Source organism: Terrapene carolina, unplaced genomic scaffold (genome assembly GCF_002925995.2).
Source record: "Terrapene carolina triunguis isolate 2854851 unplaced genomic scaffold, T_m_triunguis-2.0 Scaffold211, whole genome shotgun sequence".
Classification (NCBI taxonomy): Eukaryota; Metazoa; Chordata; order Testudines; family Emydidae; genus Terrapene; species Terrapene triunguis.
The window spans coordinates 23433989-23449472 of NW_020664562.1; the positions used below are offsets into that span (position 1 = coordinate 23433989).

At 41.8% G+C, this 15484-nt stretch overlaps 1 protein-coding gene across 5 annotated transcripts in view; it reads left to right on the forward strand.

The window, feature by feature from the left end:
- Positions 1 to 4813: 4813 nt before the first annotated feature.
- LOC112109868 (transforming growth factor beta receptor type 3) overlaps positions 4814 to 15484 on the forward strand; it is a 177109-nt gene continuing 166438 nt past the window's right edge. For all 5 annotated transcript variants that reach the window (XM_026655909.2, XM_026655905.2, XM_026655906.2 and 2 more), the window contains exon 1: positions 4814 to 5071. The gene's annotated coding sequence lies outside the window, so the exon portion shown is untranslated. The remainder of the gene's footprint in view (positions 5072 to 15484) is intronic.

Consider the following 15484-nt stretch of genomic DNA (forward strand, 5'->3'; position numbering starts at 1 on the left):
CCAGCCTGCCAGGGCTGGATTTAGGGGCAGGCGACCCAGGTACCACCTGGGGTGCCAGGCTTGTGGGGGCGCTGGGCTCAGGGTGCTCTTTTTGTTGTTAGTGACAAAAGGGAAAATAGAATGTTTGAAGTAAAATGTTTCAGGTATTCCATATGTGGATTCATTTTTCACTAACCTCCTAGAATGTTCTGGACCTTTGTAGAATCTCATGGAACCTTTCAGACTTTCTGAGAACTACATTTTCCTTGAACCTCTTAGAATGTTGTCAGCCATGCCCTCATGGGTATATAAGGGGCGGGGCGTTGCCAGTCAGTCAGTGAGATACAAGAATGAAGTGAAGTGAGAGCCCAGCTGCAATATTGTGAACCTTGTTTTATTGTGTAATTGTGAAAGTGTACTTGTGTTTTAAGACTTGAAGAGTATAAGTAGCGACTAATAAGGAACCTATTTAATGAGACATCAGAGATATCTATCTACCCCATCTATGCAACAGTATACATTAAATACTCTTACTTATTTTGCCATGTTTAATGTGTAATGTTTGATGACTTTCTAGGACTGCGGAACATAGACTGTTGCTGTTTTATCGCTTGAAAATGCCTTGGCCAGTCTTTGGATCTCTCTGATGTTGCTCTGTTTCAGTTCATGAGGGCAAAGGCGAGAAAAGCAACCTTTTGAACTAAAGGATTAGGGTTAATATTCTAAGACTGTCACCTACTGTAACACTCTTTAATACTGGTCCACCCAATGTTGCTGCACAGTTCAATGTCTTGATGTTACTATATTTGTTATTTTTAAAATTAAAAAGTTTTTATAAGCTTAGAGGAAACAATTTTTTATTTGCTTATATATGGCATGAATAAATACAGATTTACAGATCTTGCAGCAAATTTATCGCCTTATATGACAGGGCTAAATTGTGCATCCAAGTCATGAAATGGGCTATAAATGCAATAAAAATAAGGTATTCAAAAGTTTAACCAATGAAGGGGGGGTGCAGAAGATGCTCTTTGCCTGGGGTGCCATTTGGCCAGCCCCAGTGACAAGCACCGTCTAAGAGCTGCTCTATATTTTATAGAATTGGGCCCGAAGGGTCTAATTCTGTCTCAATTGAAAACAATGGGAATATTATCATTACCTTTGTTCCCTTTGAAGTTATGTTCTGACCCTGATCCTGCAATGACTTATACACGCTTCACATACCTCACTAGTCCATTGATTTCAATGGAACCCTCACATCGGTAGTTTTAAACACATGTATAAATCTTTGCAGAATTGGGGCCTACATTAAGATTTAAAATAAAACAAAACACATTCCTTTTTCTTTAGCTTGATTTCATATCTAACCAATATTATTCAATTTGAATATGTGGATATAAAGTAGATATAAAATAGCAAAGTTTGCATTTCAGAGTTGCAGTATATTACTTTTCCTCTTTGTTCAGGGACTTTCCCCACCCATACCTCTCTGTTACACACAAAGAGTCTGCAACCTGGATGTAGCCTGAAACTGATAAGATAGGGGCATGTCATGTTCTAACATGCAAAACTTTCCAAACACTTACAAAATTAATCACAAAAAGAGTCTAGGTGGGTTGAGGCTGCCAAGGAATGGCCCCAACTTTTGCTTTGCCTGTTTCTGCAGTTTTATAAGATTACTTACTAAATTGTTTAATCTAAAGAGAGTATTCATGACTGCAGCTGTAGATTCACTTGATTCACAGTGATACCACTGAAATACAGAGTAATTTCAGAGAATAAAGATTTTGGGCCTAATTCCAGGAGGTGCTCAGCAGTGCCATTGAAAATGAGTGCTTGGCACCTCAGAGGCAGGCGTGACGTATGGGGTTTGTGCTGCAGGAAGCAGTGAATTAGTATTTTTAAGAGGCATAGTAAAATCGGGGGGGAGGACAAGGAAGGGATAAAAGACAAAACAGTAGAGCTAGTGGTAGTAGCAAAGTATTTTAATTACAAATTGAAATGTGTAGGCTGATAAATTGTATCCAACCAATCATTACAATTCCCTGAAGGAGTCATAGGAACATAGGATTTGCAATACAGGATCAGACTACTGATCTCTGTTGAAGTCAAGATGCTTAGCGTGCTGCACAAACAGTTACAACAATTACAATAGTAAAATAGATTCAATGGATAAACCTTTCTAAAAGCATCCTAAAATGCCACTCACCTCTCTGTAGCTTAGTTTCGCCATAGGTACATTGAAAATGATGATATTTACTTACTTGGGTGTTTTCAGGAATCAGGCTCAGTTTTGCTCTCCCTGAAGTTAATGGGAGTTTTGTCAATGACTTCAGGGGGAGGAGGAGCAGGCCCTTAATTTGTTAAAATTTGTAGAGTGCTATATGTGCTAAGTATGGTGATTATTTTTAAAGGGGAAGTTGGGGAATGGACACTAGAGCAACATAAAGCAGCATTTACAGACCCCAAAATATGCTTCAATAATTAATTCTCATAATAATTAATTGTCAGGGAGGTTAGTATTATCAAACTCATTTTATAGATTGGTAAAATGAGGCTTAAAGGATTCATCTATTATGAACCCTTACCTAGAGGTGGCTGAAATTTTTTTGACAGAACAGTTTTTCATAAAAGAAATGCAGTTGTCAACAATCAAAATGTTTTGCAGGAACATATTAATTTAAAAAAATGACAGGAAAATAGCAAAACAAATAATTTAAATGTCTTTGTTTTGATAACATCAAAATATTTAGTTTCAATAAGGTTTTCAATAACGTTTTGTTTCAACTACTGTTTTCATAGTTTAGATTTTTATATATTAAAATATTAATTATAATATATGTACACACTGTTAATATGCATAATCATATTTTAATGTAGTAAAAGTCTAAGTGAAATTAATTAAAACCATAGTGAAGACAAAACATTTCAATTGTATTGAAATATGTTTTTACCTTAACGAAATGAAACATTTTGATTTTTTAAAAATAAAACTATTTGATATTATCTAAACAAAACATTTAAATGGTTGCAAATCAAATTTCTTATATTTTTTGTTTTGGTTTGGTTTTTCAGGAAGTTTCAAAATTTTGGCTTTTCATTCCAATTGGGAACAATTCTTCACCAAAGTGTCAGAATTCTCCACAGAATGGAAATACTTGTTCCCAACCAACTCTGCCCTTAACTTCTGCTGAGTTACAACAGGGATGAATTAGGCCCAGACAGGTTACGTCACTTACTGAAGATCATGCAGTGAGTTCTTGACAGAGCCAAGAGTTGTGCCTTCCAGTCCAAATGCAGTTTCAGTTAGCCCACTCCACTTCTGACTATCATTCTCTTCTACTGTTCTGCATAATGAAAATACCTGATTCATTCTATTAATATGAGTCAGTTTGAAGGTTGTTATAAGCAGGAGGGAGACTTCCACCTATAAAACAAGGAACTTGGCACAGACTCGCACATCTAAATTATAGAACACAATAGCAACCAACCATCTTCTCCTTTTCAAATTATTTTCCTTCTTCTAGCTATTACCACTGTTATGTTTTCCCTCCAGGGTTATAATGTACATGAAATTTAAAGGTCCTGTTAAATGTTTACCTACAGTATTAGCATAGAAAACAAATATTCAGCCTGTTTACTACAACAATAATTAATCTTCTAGCAGATCAGTCAATACACTTCATAGAGAAATTAGTGACCTAACATGGATCTAAAAGTGCCCTTAGGACATGCCAGCCAATCACTTTGTGACTTTATAATTCCTATATCATCCTAAATTGCACCATGATACTTTGGGATCTGGGTTATTACAGTGGATTAGGATAAGGTGCATATGTCAGAGAAGGTTTTGTCAGTAAAATTCAGGGTTATGCAGCCTAAAATTAGCCAGCTGCAACAGGATACAATGGCAAAACTGAGTTTTTGCAGTACTAGGATGTATTGGAGCCAATTTGTGTGTGTGTGTGTAATAGCAGAAGCAACACTTGCATGTGTGTGTGTGTAATAGTAGAAGCAACACTTGCTCTGTCTTATGATGGTACTATTTGGCAGACGCCATCAGGATACAGATGCTGAATCTGAAGTATTTTTTGGTAACACTGTTGCACTGGGGTGCAGTAGGGTCCAGATTTATAAACTGCAGCAAGAGTGGCAATATTCTCTATTTAGGCAGTAGAATTTGAGAGACTGCAACCAAAAACTGTCTAAATCCAGGAAGACCCACCGACAGAATCTGGACCAGCTGCAGCAATATGACTTTTTTTTTAATGACTTTTCTTTTTTTTAATGTTAAAGGAGTGCCTACATCCACACTTGTCCATTATTAACAGGAAGAATTAGCAAGATTGGGCCCCATTGGCTAGATCGGGCAATCTTTTACCCAGATCTTGAAAAGACAAAGTTAAAATATTATCCCAAACTTGTCCTGGAAAAACTCAGCTGGAATGTTGCATAACGTGTCTGGGGTTTAAACCAAAGTCAAATGTACATGACAAACTGCGGCCAGTGTGTCTGGCTGAAGGGAGGGACTGGTCCTCCAAGCAACACGCTTTGCATGTCCTCGCCTCTCCCAGCCCGGCACTCCGCTGCTGCGAGGAAACGACCCGCCCCGGGGCAGGGGAAAGGCCGAAGAAGCGCTCGGAGCTCATCTATCAACTGGAGGGGAGGGGGAGGGGCGCAGAGCGAGCAGGCCGAAGGGAGGAGGAGTCTCCGAGGGCCGCGGCTCCGCGCGCCCATCGCGGCGCTGTCCCCGCCCCTCGCCCAATAGCAGGGCCGCTGGGCGCTGATTGACGCGGCCGAGAAGCAGGCCCCGCCCCGGTGCGTGTTGCTCCAACTTGCTCGGAGTCGCAGCCCGATGGGGTGAATCGCAGGTTTCTGGCGGAGCGGGTGGGCGCTTCTCTCCTCCTCCCGCTCGGGGCGACCAGGGCGTTCGCAGGCACCTCGGAGCGGCCCCCGCCGCGGCCCGTTCCGCCCGGGGCAGCTGGCTCCGGATGGCGTAGCCGGGCTGCACCCCTGGAGCGCAGGGAAAGTTGTTGCCGTTTCCTCTGAAGTTGCTCCTGGGGGTGTCCCGGGTTGACAGACCCGCTGAGAGGTAGGTCTGGGAACGCCGCTGCCCCGGGTGGCCGGGCTGCCCCAGCTGCAGCCCGGGGGGCAGCGCGGGGGGTCCCTTCGCGCGCGGGGGGGGGCCGGTGTGCAGTTTGCGGGCTCTTGGGGATGCTGGTTTGGCAGCCTCCCTGCTGCGTATGTTCGCAGCGTTGGGGCTGCTCGGCGCTTTGCCTGACTCTGCCGCTGCCGGTGAGCCGCTGACATCCCGCCCACGAGCAGGGCTCCGGGGGCGCCCCCGCTTTGAGCGGGGTGTGTTCACTTGCGGCAGCCCTGGGGAGTGGGTGAGCGGGTTCCCTGGTGGGGGGCTTGTCCGCGCTGAGCCCGGCGCTTGGAGCTGCTCGCCCTCGGGATGCCCTGCTCGGCATCTTCCTAAGGGAAGAGGAAGTAACGCGGCGTGTAGTCCTGATGGGGCTCACCGCAAGTGCGTTCACCCTCTCTCCCATGTGCCCGTCTCCTTGGGATTTGGGTGTCTCTGCACTTCAGCTGCGGTGTGTCAGAACATCAATGAGAGCTGAGTCACAGGGCCACATTCCCCCCCTTACACCCCTGTCACGCTCGCTTTTCCCGAAGCAGAACTTGACTTCGTTGGAGTGCCTGGGAATAATTAACGGCATAATTTTGTGCTCTGACATTTAAGTTGGCCCTCTGACATTTTCTATGTAGGCTGTGAACTCAGGAAAAGACTGACTGTAGTTGGAGCATATTGTCTTCTGTTACATGCTTTGCTGTTGTGCAAACATTGCTATTATTATTGGCATGATTTGTTGACCATGACTGTTTGATTCTTGGTAGGTTTAGATTTTAATAGACAAAAACATTCTTTTAAACAGTAGGGACTGAATTATCACTTACACTGGCGCATCCTATTGATTTTTAATTGGATGGCACCACTATAACAGAGCAAATTAGGGGCCTAGACACTTGTGTTTAGCACACACTTGGGTCTTGTAGTTTGGTAGCAAAGATTTTTATTATTTTTAGTATTATCTGGGATTTGTTTACAGTTCTGTGAGTAACTTAGTGACTTTGGGAAAGTATTTAACTTTTTTGTGTATTTCTTTTCCCATACGTAAAAAGAGGATAATGTCCACCGCCTGGGTGGGATATGGATCAATTCATTAATGTTTGTAAAGAATCAAAGATCCTGTAGATGGGGGAATGTTAGAAGTGCAAAGCATTGTATTTGAAAAAATACTGGAACTATGAGGCAGGCAGTTTTCCTATTAAATGCTACAGGTGTTTTAATGCAAATTCTTTTGTTTTTCAGACCCATATGTTAAAGAAAGCTACAGAAGTTTTTAGTCCATTAGTGACTATATATAAAGACATCAAGTCAAATTCACTATTGGTATAAACTGGAACTTCATCATGCCAGCAGTGAATTTGGCTTATGAACTTTCTAGTGTAGTATTGCAGTGTATAATTTCACAATGTTTAGTGTATTGGAAGATAGAACAAATACCAGTGGTATGTCATTTTAGTAGAATTTCATTGATATAGTACAGAAAAAGATAGCTTTTTGGTTGTTGACACATGGGATTTACTGCTGCATATTTTACAGTGGAAGTACTGCAATTCAGTAACTCCAGATTTGTAAGTATTTACTACTTCTCTAAATAACAATCATCAAAGTACTGTAATGTGTGCAATTAAAGGAGAGTTAAATGTAGGTAAAAAATTATTGGACCATTCACAATTTCAGCTTCACATTTAGTTGCAAAGTTATGTCACTTGAAATTGAGTGATATTGGGGGAGGTTGTGGTTGTTCTCAAAATAGCAAAAATCCTGACTAAGTTGTTAAATAGAAGGAGCGTTTCAAGCATAAGTTAAGGCATATATGTGTGCGCATTGCCTTTTCCCCCCTTTCTGTCCTTGCGTTTACATTCCATGGTAAACGCCATTATATCGATCAAAATGACATAATTTCTGAATGACATTAGTTCTATAAATCATTAATTCATTTTAACTTTTCTGTGCATCATTTTGTTCTCCAATAGGTGTCAATCAATATAATTTAGCTTTACTAGGAAATATTTTTATATGACTCCTGTTTCTTGCATGCAGATAGTCATTGTAATCTGTTTGATAAAATGAAAATAGTTTGATTTCCCCTCCCCCCCCCCTCAGAAATAAATAGTCCTGTCACCTCTGTTTGAACATATTATTTACCTTTGTGGCTAGGGCTGAGGCTTGGATGTGAGGGTAAGCTGGCTGAAACTCAAACTAGATAAGATCTCAAAAATGCTAATTGACTGTGTAAATAGAACAAGAAAGGCTGGGGATGACAATTGGCTCCCTTCATGGAGGAAGTGTGCCCACTTCTTGTTACTAATGTCCAAAGCCTCAGGGTCTGATTAGTCTAAAGATGAGATGGAAGGCTCGGATAGCAGCAATGCTCAGGATTGCTTTTATGAAACACGCACATCTTAGAAGTTGAACTAGCCAGTAACTACAACTAGTGCAAAGTATGTATACTCATTTGTTTAGTAGCACTTATTGCAAAAAGTACCTTACCTACTGAATTCCAGGTACTGATTGATTTTAACTAGAGCTGTATAAAAATATTCTCAGCAAGAACTTTCATGAAAGTTTTCATGGAAAAATGGATTCTTTAGAACAACTTTCATTTAACCTATAAAGTGGTAGATGGTTTGGATCCTGGTTACTGGAGAGATTGACCCTCTTTCTGGAAGATACTGCAGCTGTTGAAATCAGCTGAGGTGTATGAACTAAAAACTCCTGGGTTTAATCAGGAGGGGGTTGGAGGTATACTTCATTGTTTCAATGAAGGGTCCTCGGTGCAGGGATCTGGACTTGATGACCCCTTGAGGTCCCTTCCAGCACTACACTTTTTCATGATTTCAGTTCTGGAACTTGCTTCCCTCAGTTGTTTGCTCAAACCCAAATTTGCTAACCTTGAGGTCACACTTCAGAGTTTCTTTTGTCTCAGGCTTTAAAAGTGGGGTTTAATGGGTGATGGGAGAGTCCTAGTTGGCAGTGGGGTTCATGTTGGGCACTTGTGCTAATACACATATTTGATTATTTAGCTTTTGGACAGCTATCCAGAACTTCAGATAGTCATATTATGTGAATAAAAATGTATTTTAAATGATCATGCCTCTTTCTTTTAACAAACACAACTTCAGCATCATAAGAACATAAGGACTTCCATAGTGGGTTAGACAATGGTCCATCTTTCCTAGTATCCTGTCTCTGACAGTGGCCTGTACCAGAGCTTCAGGGGTGTGTACAGAACAGGGAAATTTGGAGTGATCCACTTCTGGTAGTCAGAAGTGGAGGGTCATCCTGAGCATGGGGTTGTGACCCTGATCATCTTGGCTAATAGCCATTGATGGACCTATCCTTCATTAACTTACCCTGTTCTTTTTTTGAATCCAGTTATACTTTTGGCCATCGTAACATTCCCATGGTTATAAGTGCCACAAGGCAGTTCTGCGTTGTACTTTTTCCACACTAGCTCTTGTTTGTATTGAACCTGCTGCTTATTACTTTCATCAGGTGCCCCCTAGCTTTGGTATTGTGTGAAAGGGTAAATAACACTTCCCTATTCACTTTTTCCACACCACTCATGATTTTATAGACTTCTATCATATTCCCTGCACCCCCGGCCTCCCTTAGTCATCTATTTTCTAAGCTGAACAGGCCTAATCTTATTTTTCCCTTTTCCATTTCCTTATCATGCCAAAACATCCTTTAAACACCAGTATTATCAAGTCATACCCAGAGGAATAGTGTTTGTAAGTTAAGTGCAAAACCAGCAGGGGGAACACCAAACACTATTCATGTAGGCTCTTCTAAGTAATTGCAATTAGTTAAATTCGGGTGTTGTACTTTTAATAGTGTTTCTTCAAAGGTGAACTGTAGTCCACAAGATAAAATTGCAGGGTTTTGATGCTAAGGCACTTTAACTTGTTGTGCTTTTCTATCACTGCGGATTAAATTCAGCCTTGGCATTGCTGGCATGTTGACCACTGATTTGAATGAGAGTTATGCCTGCGTAAATTGTGCCAGAGTTGAATTTAGTCCACATTTTAAGGTTTACCTAAGATGCAAAAGTGAAATTGCTCTTTAAAAATGTTTGAAAGTTAGTATTCAGGCATTTAAAATTGAGGGAGATTTTATGATCAATTGTTAAATGCATTTAATCTGGGCAATGGTATAACATACTTCTACAATGTAAGAGCTAAAGTTGTCAGGATTTCCACTATATGTCACCAGGGAACTGTAGCTCCCTCAAAACCATTCCTACTGTTTAAAATTGTCATAAGATTTTTGCTACAGAAGGGAATATTTTTAGATACGGAAGTTCACCCTTTCATGTTTAAGGGAATTGTTAATGTCCTTGACCCATTGTTTGCTTATTTTATCAAAGGTCAAACAAATGATTTTCCATTTTGGTCTGTACTGATCTGCTTGCTGGTTTTTTCTGTGCTATGAGGTACTTACTAAAAAAAAAAAAAAAGGCATTATTTTTGATGGTCGTATGTATGCCACTCAGCCCTTACTGTTTATCAGTAGGGTGAATGAAACTTGGTGCAGCCAACTGGCAAAGATGTGGAGAAAACTGAAATTAACTAGAGCTTTTAAAAATATTTTTCTAGTACTTTATAATGTTTTATTTGATGATTTGGTTGCCAAATATTTATTTATCTTAAATGAATTATCTAGGTGCATACAACTTATCCAGAGTATAATTTTTTTTTTGTGGGCTGCAGATTAGAAATAGCTTTTCAGTGCATTTTGATATTGACCTTTAATTCTAAAAGATGTATGTATACAATAAATATAGGATTAGAGCTATGGAAGAAATAATATTTATGAGGATTAATAAATGTACACTAGCATTTAACAACTTTAGTAGTATATTTATAGCTAAGCATACCTTAATCCACTAAGAAGTAGTAAAGTTGAAATTGCTTTTATTCCATAACTGTGGAAAGCCATCACACAGAAGTGGCCATCATCCAGTAGAGCAGCACTGTGACAGCAGCAATTAGCTCTGTTCATAGCCAAACTGAAACAAATGAACACAACTCTGGAAGTCCTTTGGGGGATGGACATTGGAGTAGTTTCTTGGTCTCTTTCCATCCCAGAATTTCTTGTTTGCTTATTTCACAAGAGAGATAATTTCTTAAATCATCATTTGTCATTGTAAGCCGGGTCCTTACGTTTTGCTGCATGCAAAGTCTCTGATTTGTAAAGTTCAGCAGAGCAGACTCTTATAGTCCTGAGAGAGAAACTTGTTTAATTGGTAAGTTGTGTGCTAGTTTATGACATCATTTATAATGAAATAACAGTGTTTGATATATCTCAGTTTCCCCAAGAAAAACAGTCTTGTTTCACATGTGCATGGTGTGACTGGTGCTTCTAAATGAATCGTTTTTAATTATTTTTTTTGCCATTGCCAAAATTCATTCACTGCAATAAAAGTATTTAACAGAAGTGTCTACCTTAAGTAATACAGGTGACCCAAGTTAGTTTTTGTGTTGTTGTAACAGTACGTCACAAGATGGGGAGAAAATTCAACTGGGGGGGGGGGGGGACTCCCATTTTAAAAGGGTGCCTCTGTGACCTTGAAAAAGACTGGTTTAGATTCCAGGAGAATGGCTTATCTAAAGGTCATGAGCTGAAGCTGGTTAAATTTAGGACTAACATACATAGATTGTTTTTCTGTAGGCAAAGGGACTGGTATCTGCAGATTGTGAAGTAATTTTTATGATGAGGAAAAGATGGAAATTCATTTAAAGCTTATGCTATATCTTCCTCTGCATGCATATGCATTTCCCAATGAAATCAGTGGGGTCTTTGTGTGCACCGGGGCAATAAAAACTTCTGTAATGTCCAACATTCTTACCATATACCATATATTTGCTAAAAAAGCAGGGTTTTCTTGTCAAGAGCCAGGTAGGTAGACTAGGGGACTAAGGGCTTATCTACACTTGAAAGATGTTGCAGATTAACCCGAGTTACTTTGGGGACTGGTCCACACGAACCCCCCACTTCGAACTAAGATACGCAACTTCAGCCACGTTATTCACGTAGCTGAAGTTGAACTATCTTAGTTCAAACTTACCGCGGGTCCACACGTGGCAGGCAGGCTCCCCCGTCGACTCCACGTACTCCTCTCACGGAGCAGGAGTACCGGCGTAGACGGTGAGCACTTCCGGGATCAATCCGGGATCGATTTATCGCGTCTAGACAAGACGTGATAAATCGATCCCAGAAGATCGATTGCTTACCGCCGGACCCGGAGGGAAGTATAGACGTATCCTTACACATGGATGTAAGGAATTTTATCACAGAGTTCTTGTTGCGAATCATCTGGGGTTTTACCCTGTGATAAGAAACCCACTTTGGAAGCAGGTTTACTATTTGAGGTTTAATAAACTGTGAGATGAGTTTACCAGCAACAAAGAGGTCTGGCTGCATCCCCATCCTGAAACAACTGTTCTGCATCTGGAAATCCTCTCCCTGGTATCCTACACTGTTTTGCTGGCTACCTGGATTGGCCTATCTATTTTACCTGTGTGCTCTCTAGTGCTCCTGGGTCATCTTGACCAGATATTATTTCTCTGTTAAAATGTTGGCCACAGCCAGAAGAAGCACTATGTGACTACAACTTATGGCAAATTCACACATGTCAAGTAAAAAACTGATTATCCAGCGGCCATGCCCTGTGCTTCTCGTGGTCCTGTCGTAAGAATATTAGGGACGTAATAAGGTCTCTGGAAGAGCTTGTGTGGTCTGCAGCTACTATGAGTAGCTGGACCATATTTTTGACAGAGACGCCACCACTGAACCACAGCATATTATGGACTCCATTGAGGATACCCTGGCAGATGCAGATCCAAAGGGATTTATCCTAAAATCCAGGATCTCATCAACCCACCGAATCCCAACTCAGACAATGCCAGAGACACAGAAGACCTCCTCTCAAAAAACAGAAGCAGAGGACCAACCTGAACCTTAGGTGGAAACCCAATTTGGGGAGGAGACCTCTTCCAGTAAGTGTGATGTGTTATATTACAATACAACTGTGCTGGGAGATTTAAACAACTTACCGTATATACTCGTTCATAAGCTGAATATTTTTGGTAAAAAAGTGATGCATCAAAGAGCGGGGGTCGGCTTATAAATGAGTCTACACCAAAATTTGATGATTTTAAACGCTGTGGAATCATTGAATTGAATGTCTAATACGTTGCTGTTTTGTTTACCTGGAGCATCTGCAGGCATGGAGTCCCTCAGCTCCCTGTGGCCGCAGTTCGCCGTTCCCAGCCAGCGGGAGCTGCGGGAAGTGACGCGCCACTTCCCGCAGCTCCCGTTGGCTGGGAATGGCTGCCTGCAGACGCTCCAAGTAAACAAAACGTCCCAATCCACCAGCGGCTTACCCTGACGGGCCAGGAGCCAAAGTTTTCCAACCTCTGAAATATAGGGTTGGCTTACGAAAGGGTCATACAGTTTTTGCTATTTTTACCTATCCATTTTGGGGGGTCGGCTTATAAACGAACGGGCTAATGAACGAGTATATACGTTAGATACCGTCAGGATGCCACCATGTTGGGCTATCCTCCCTTCACCTCCTCAGCTTTTAATCTTCAGCATTCCCGATGTTCAAAATGGGGACTGTGCCAGAGAGTTTAAAAACTGTGTACTGTTTATTTCTCTGAAATATGCAAACATAGCCACCGCTTCACTCAGTCTTAACAGGTCCCGCCCCCACAGCACTTACCATGGTGCTTATTGCTCCATCTCTCTCTCCTGTCAACAGCCCTCCCTTTTCTTCTGTTCAAGAGGGCACCATCATGTGGGTAAAAATGAGAGATTGAAAGGAAGGCACACTTCTTGTAGCAGCAGATACAGGAAAGAAAAAGCGCTACAAATGCTTTTCTGACTCTGTTTTATTAATGCCTGCCTTCCTTCAGCTTTGAGCAAACGGATGATTTACCTCAAAAGAACTCAACTCATGTTACATAGACATTTCAAAAAGGAAAGGGATTTTAAGGCATTCAAGCATGGCCCTCTTTGGGTTACTATGGAATTGTTTTTATTTTGTGCTTCATTTTATGCTGATCCTCGGTGTTCGAGAGAGAGAACGATAGTGCTCTGTTTTGGCATGCTGACTGCACAGCAGTGCAGCTTTCTCAGCATTGCTCATATACCTTGCGGTTCCTTTCCACTTCTGCACAAGCTCTCAGAGCACCATCCTGGCAAGTAATAGTATGGCATGTTGTCCTGGTTTGCACATTGCTTTTTTTGAACAAAATCCTTTTCTGCCTTTTGGGAACCTCCTTCAAGATAAAGACAGGCTACCAAGGTGTGCATGCAGTTACTAACCTGCATCTGCTGCTCTCCTTCACCCTCCCCAAACTCAATCCACAGCCTGCCAGCAGCCTGCAGAGGTACATGTGCAACTAATGGCCTCTCCCTGCTGGCCCATCTTCCTCTCTGCCCTGCCACTGGCAGTCTGCATAGGTGCACGTGCAATTAGTAAACTTCCCTCCAGGTGACCCAACCCATCCTCCGACCACCCCTCATCACCACAGGCCCAGCAGTCCTACACAAACAGGGAAGAATGTCTGAAAACATCTTACCATCTCCAAGCTCACTGAAGACTGGGGAGAGTCTTTGGGAAAGGGATTCCAAAATCAGGAAAAAGCAACATTTTATCACTGTTGGCATAGAGTACAATTTGGACAATAACTCATTTTTCCCCTCTTTCCCTCCATAGCACCTAACACATTGGCATGACCATGGACAGGGGTACTATCAGTGAGTGAATATCTGTCCAATCTACATATGAAGAGAAAGAGGTCAAGGGTTGACATGGTTTACCAACCTCCGTGTGTGGACAGAGGAGTGGAGGGAAGGTTTCCTTAACCATGATAGAGGAGAAAAAGGACAGGGCACTGGCTAGTACTTCGCAGGCACAGTTGCTGAGGATCATGGAGAGGCAAACAACCCTAATGGAGAACATAGTGACATTATACTGAAGGACACCACCCCAACCTACCCGTGTTCTGCAGCCCTTTCCCTCAGAACTCTGTATGCCAGGATACACCCTTCACTTCAACTTCAAGGAACAGGCCCTCTCCTCAAAATTCCGTGCCACCAGATGACAAGGAGAACAGTGCATACTGGGAGAACCCCTTCACTCTCTTATTCACAGGACTCAGGCCCTTCTACCACTGTTCCACACCCCAAGATGCAGAGAACATTTCTGACCCACACTCCCAAACCTACACAAATCTGTGACCACAAAAGCACTAATTTGAATGCATGCTGAACTTTTTATTTTTTTAATCTTTTGCACTGGGTTTAACTTTGTACTCCTATGTATGTCCAATAACACTTTTTATTAAATAATGTTCAACTTAGTGTGGTTATTTAATTATTGAAAATAGCATGGCATTGTTTGAAAATTTCATGAGAGCCTTGCACAATAAGTAAAATACCCACCTGTGCTATAATAGACATCCCTGAAAGATAACTTCCTCACATGAAGCTTGTTAAAATCCTTGTACCACTCCACAAAGCTTAAAACCTGTGTATGATAAAAATCACGATAAAAGCCATACACAAAAGTACATACGTTTACAAGTTTGCCTAAGCCTCAAGAGCATAATGCATCCCTGACACTGTCCCTGATCAGTTGTGGCATTTCATAGAGGCTGCCTCTCTGGTTGTTCAAAATGTTCAGCAAGTCTTCCCACCTTGTCCTCCCATCTTCTGGAAAGACTCTCTCATTCCTCCGACATACGTTCTGCAAACACAGGCAGCAGCTATCACACGAGGCAGATGTTGCTCATCAACCACTAGCCTCAACATCAGGCACCTTCATCTACCTTACCATCTTCCAAATGCACACTCCACTGCCATTCTGCAGCTGCCCAGGGTATAGTTAAACGAGTCCTTTCAGCTATTCAAGTGTCCAGTTTCATAAGCAAGGGAAGCAGAGGGTAAATTCAGTCTCCCAGAGTGACTGGAGGAATGTCAACATCATCAGTGTCCACAGAGACAATAGGAGTAGAAGCTCCATTTCTCATTGCAGAAAACAGACCAGAATTTCTAAAGATCACGGTATCATTGACCTTTTCAGCCCAGCCCACATATTAGTGGTGAACCTTCCACAGTGATCAACCAGACCAGGAGCACTGTGGAGAAACAGCTCTTTCTGTTGATGAAGTCCGAGGCCTGCTCGGGTCCGTGGGGTAAAGAATGGGCACATGAGTCCTTTTAATGGTCCTAGTACAATTTGGGAACTCCAGCTGTGGAAGTCCATTAGTAGCTTTGTAAGCATTGCCTAGCCATATTATCTGGGGGAACAGCACTTCCTTGATAGCAGGCCACAACTCCATTACAACTGCCCTAATGGTT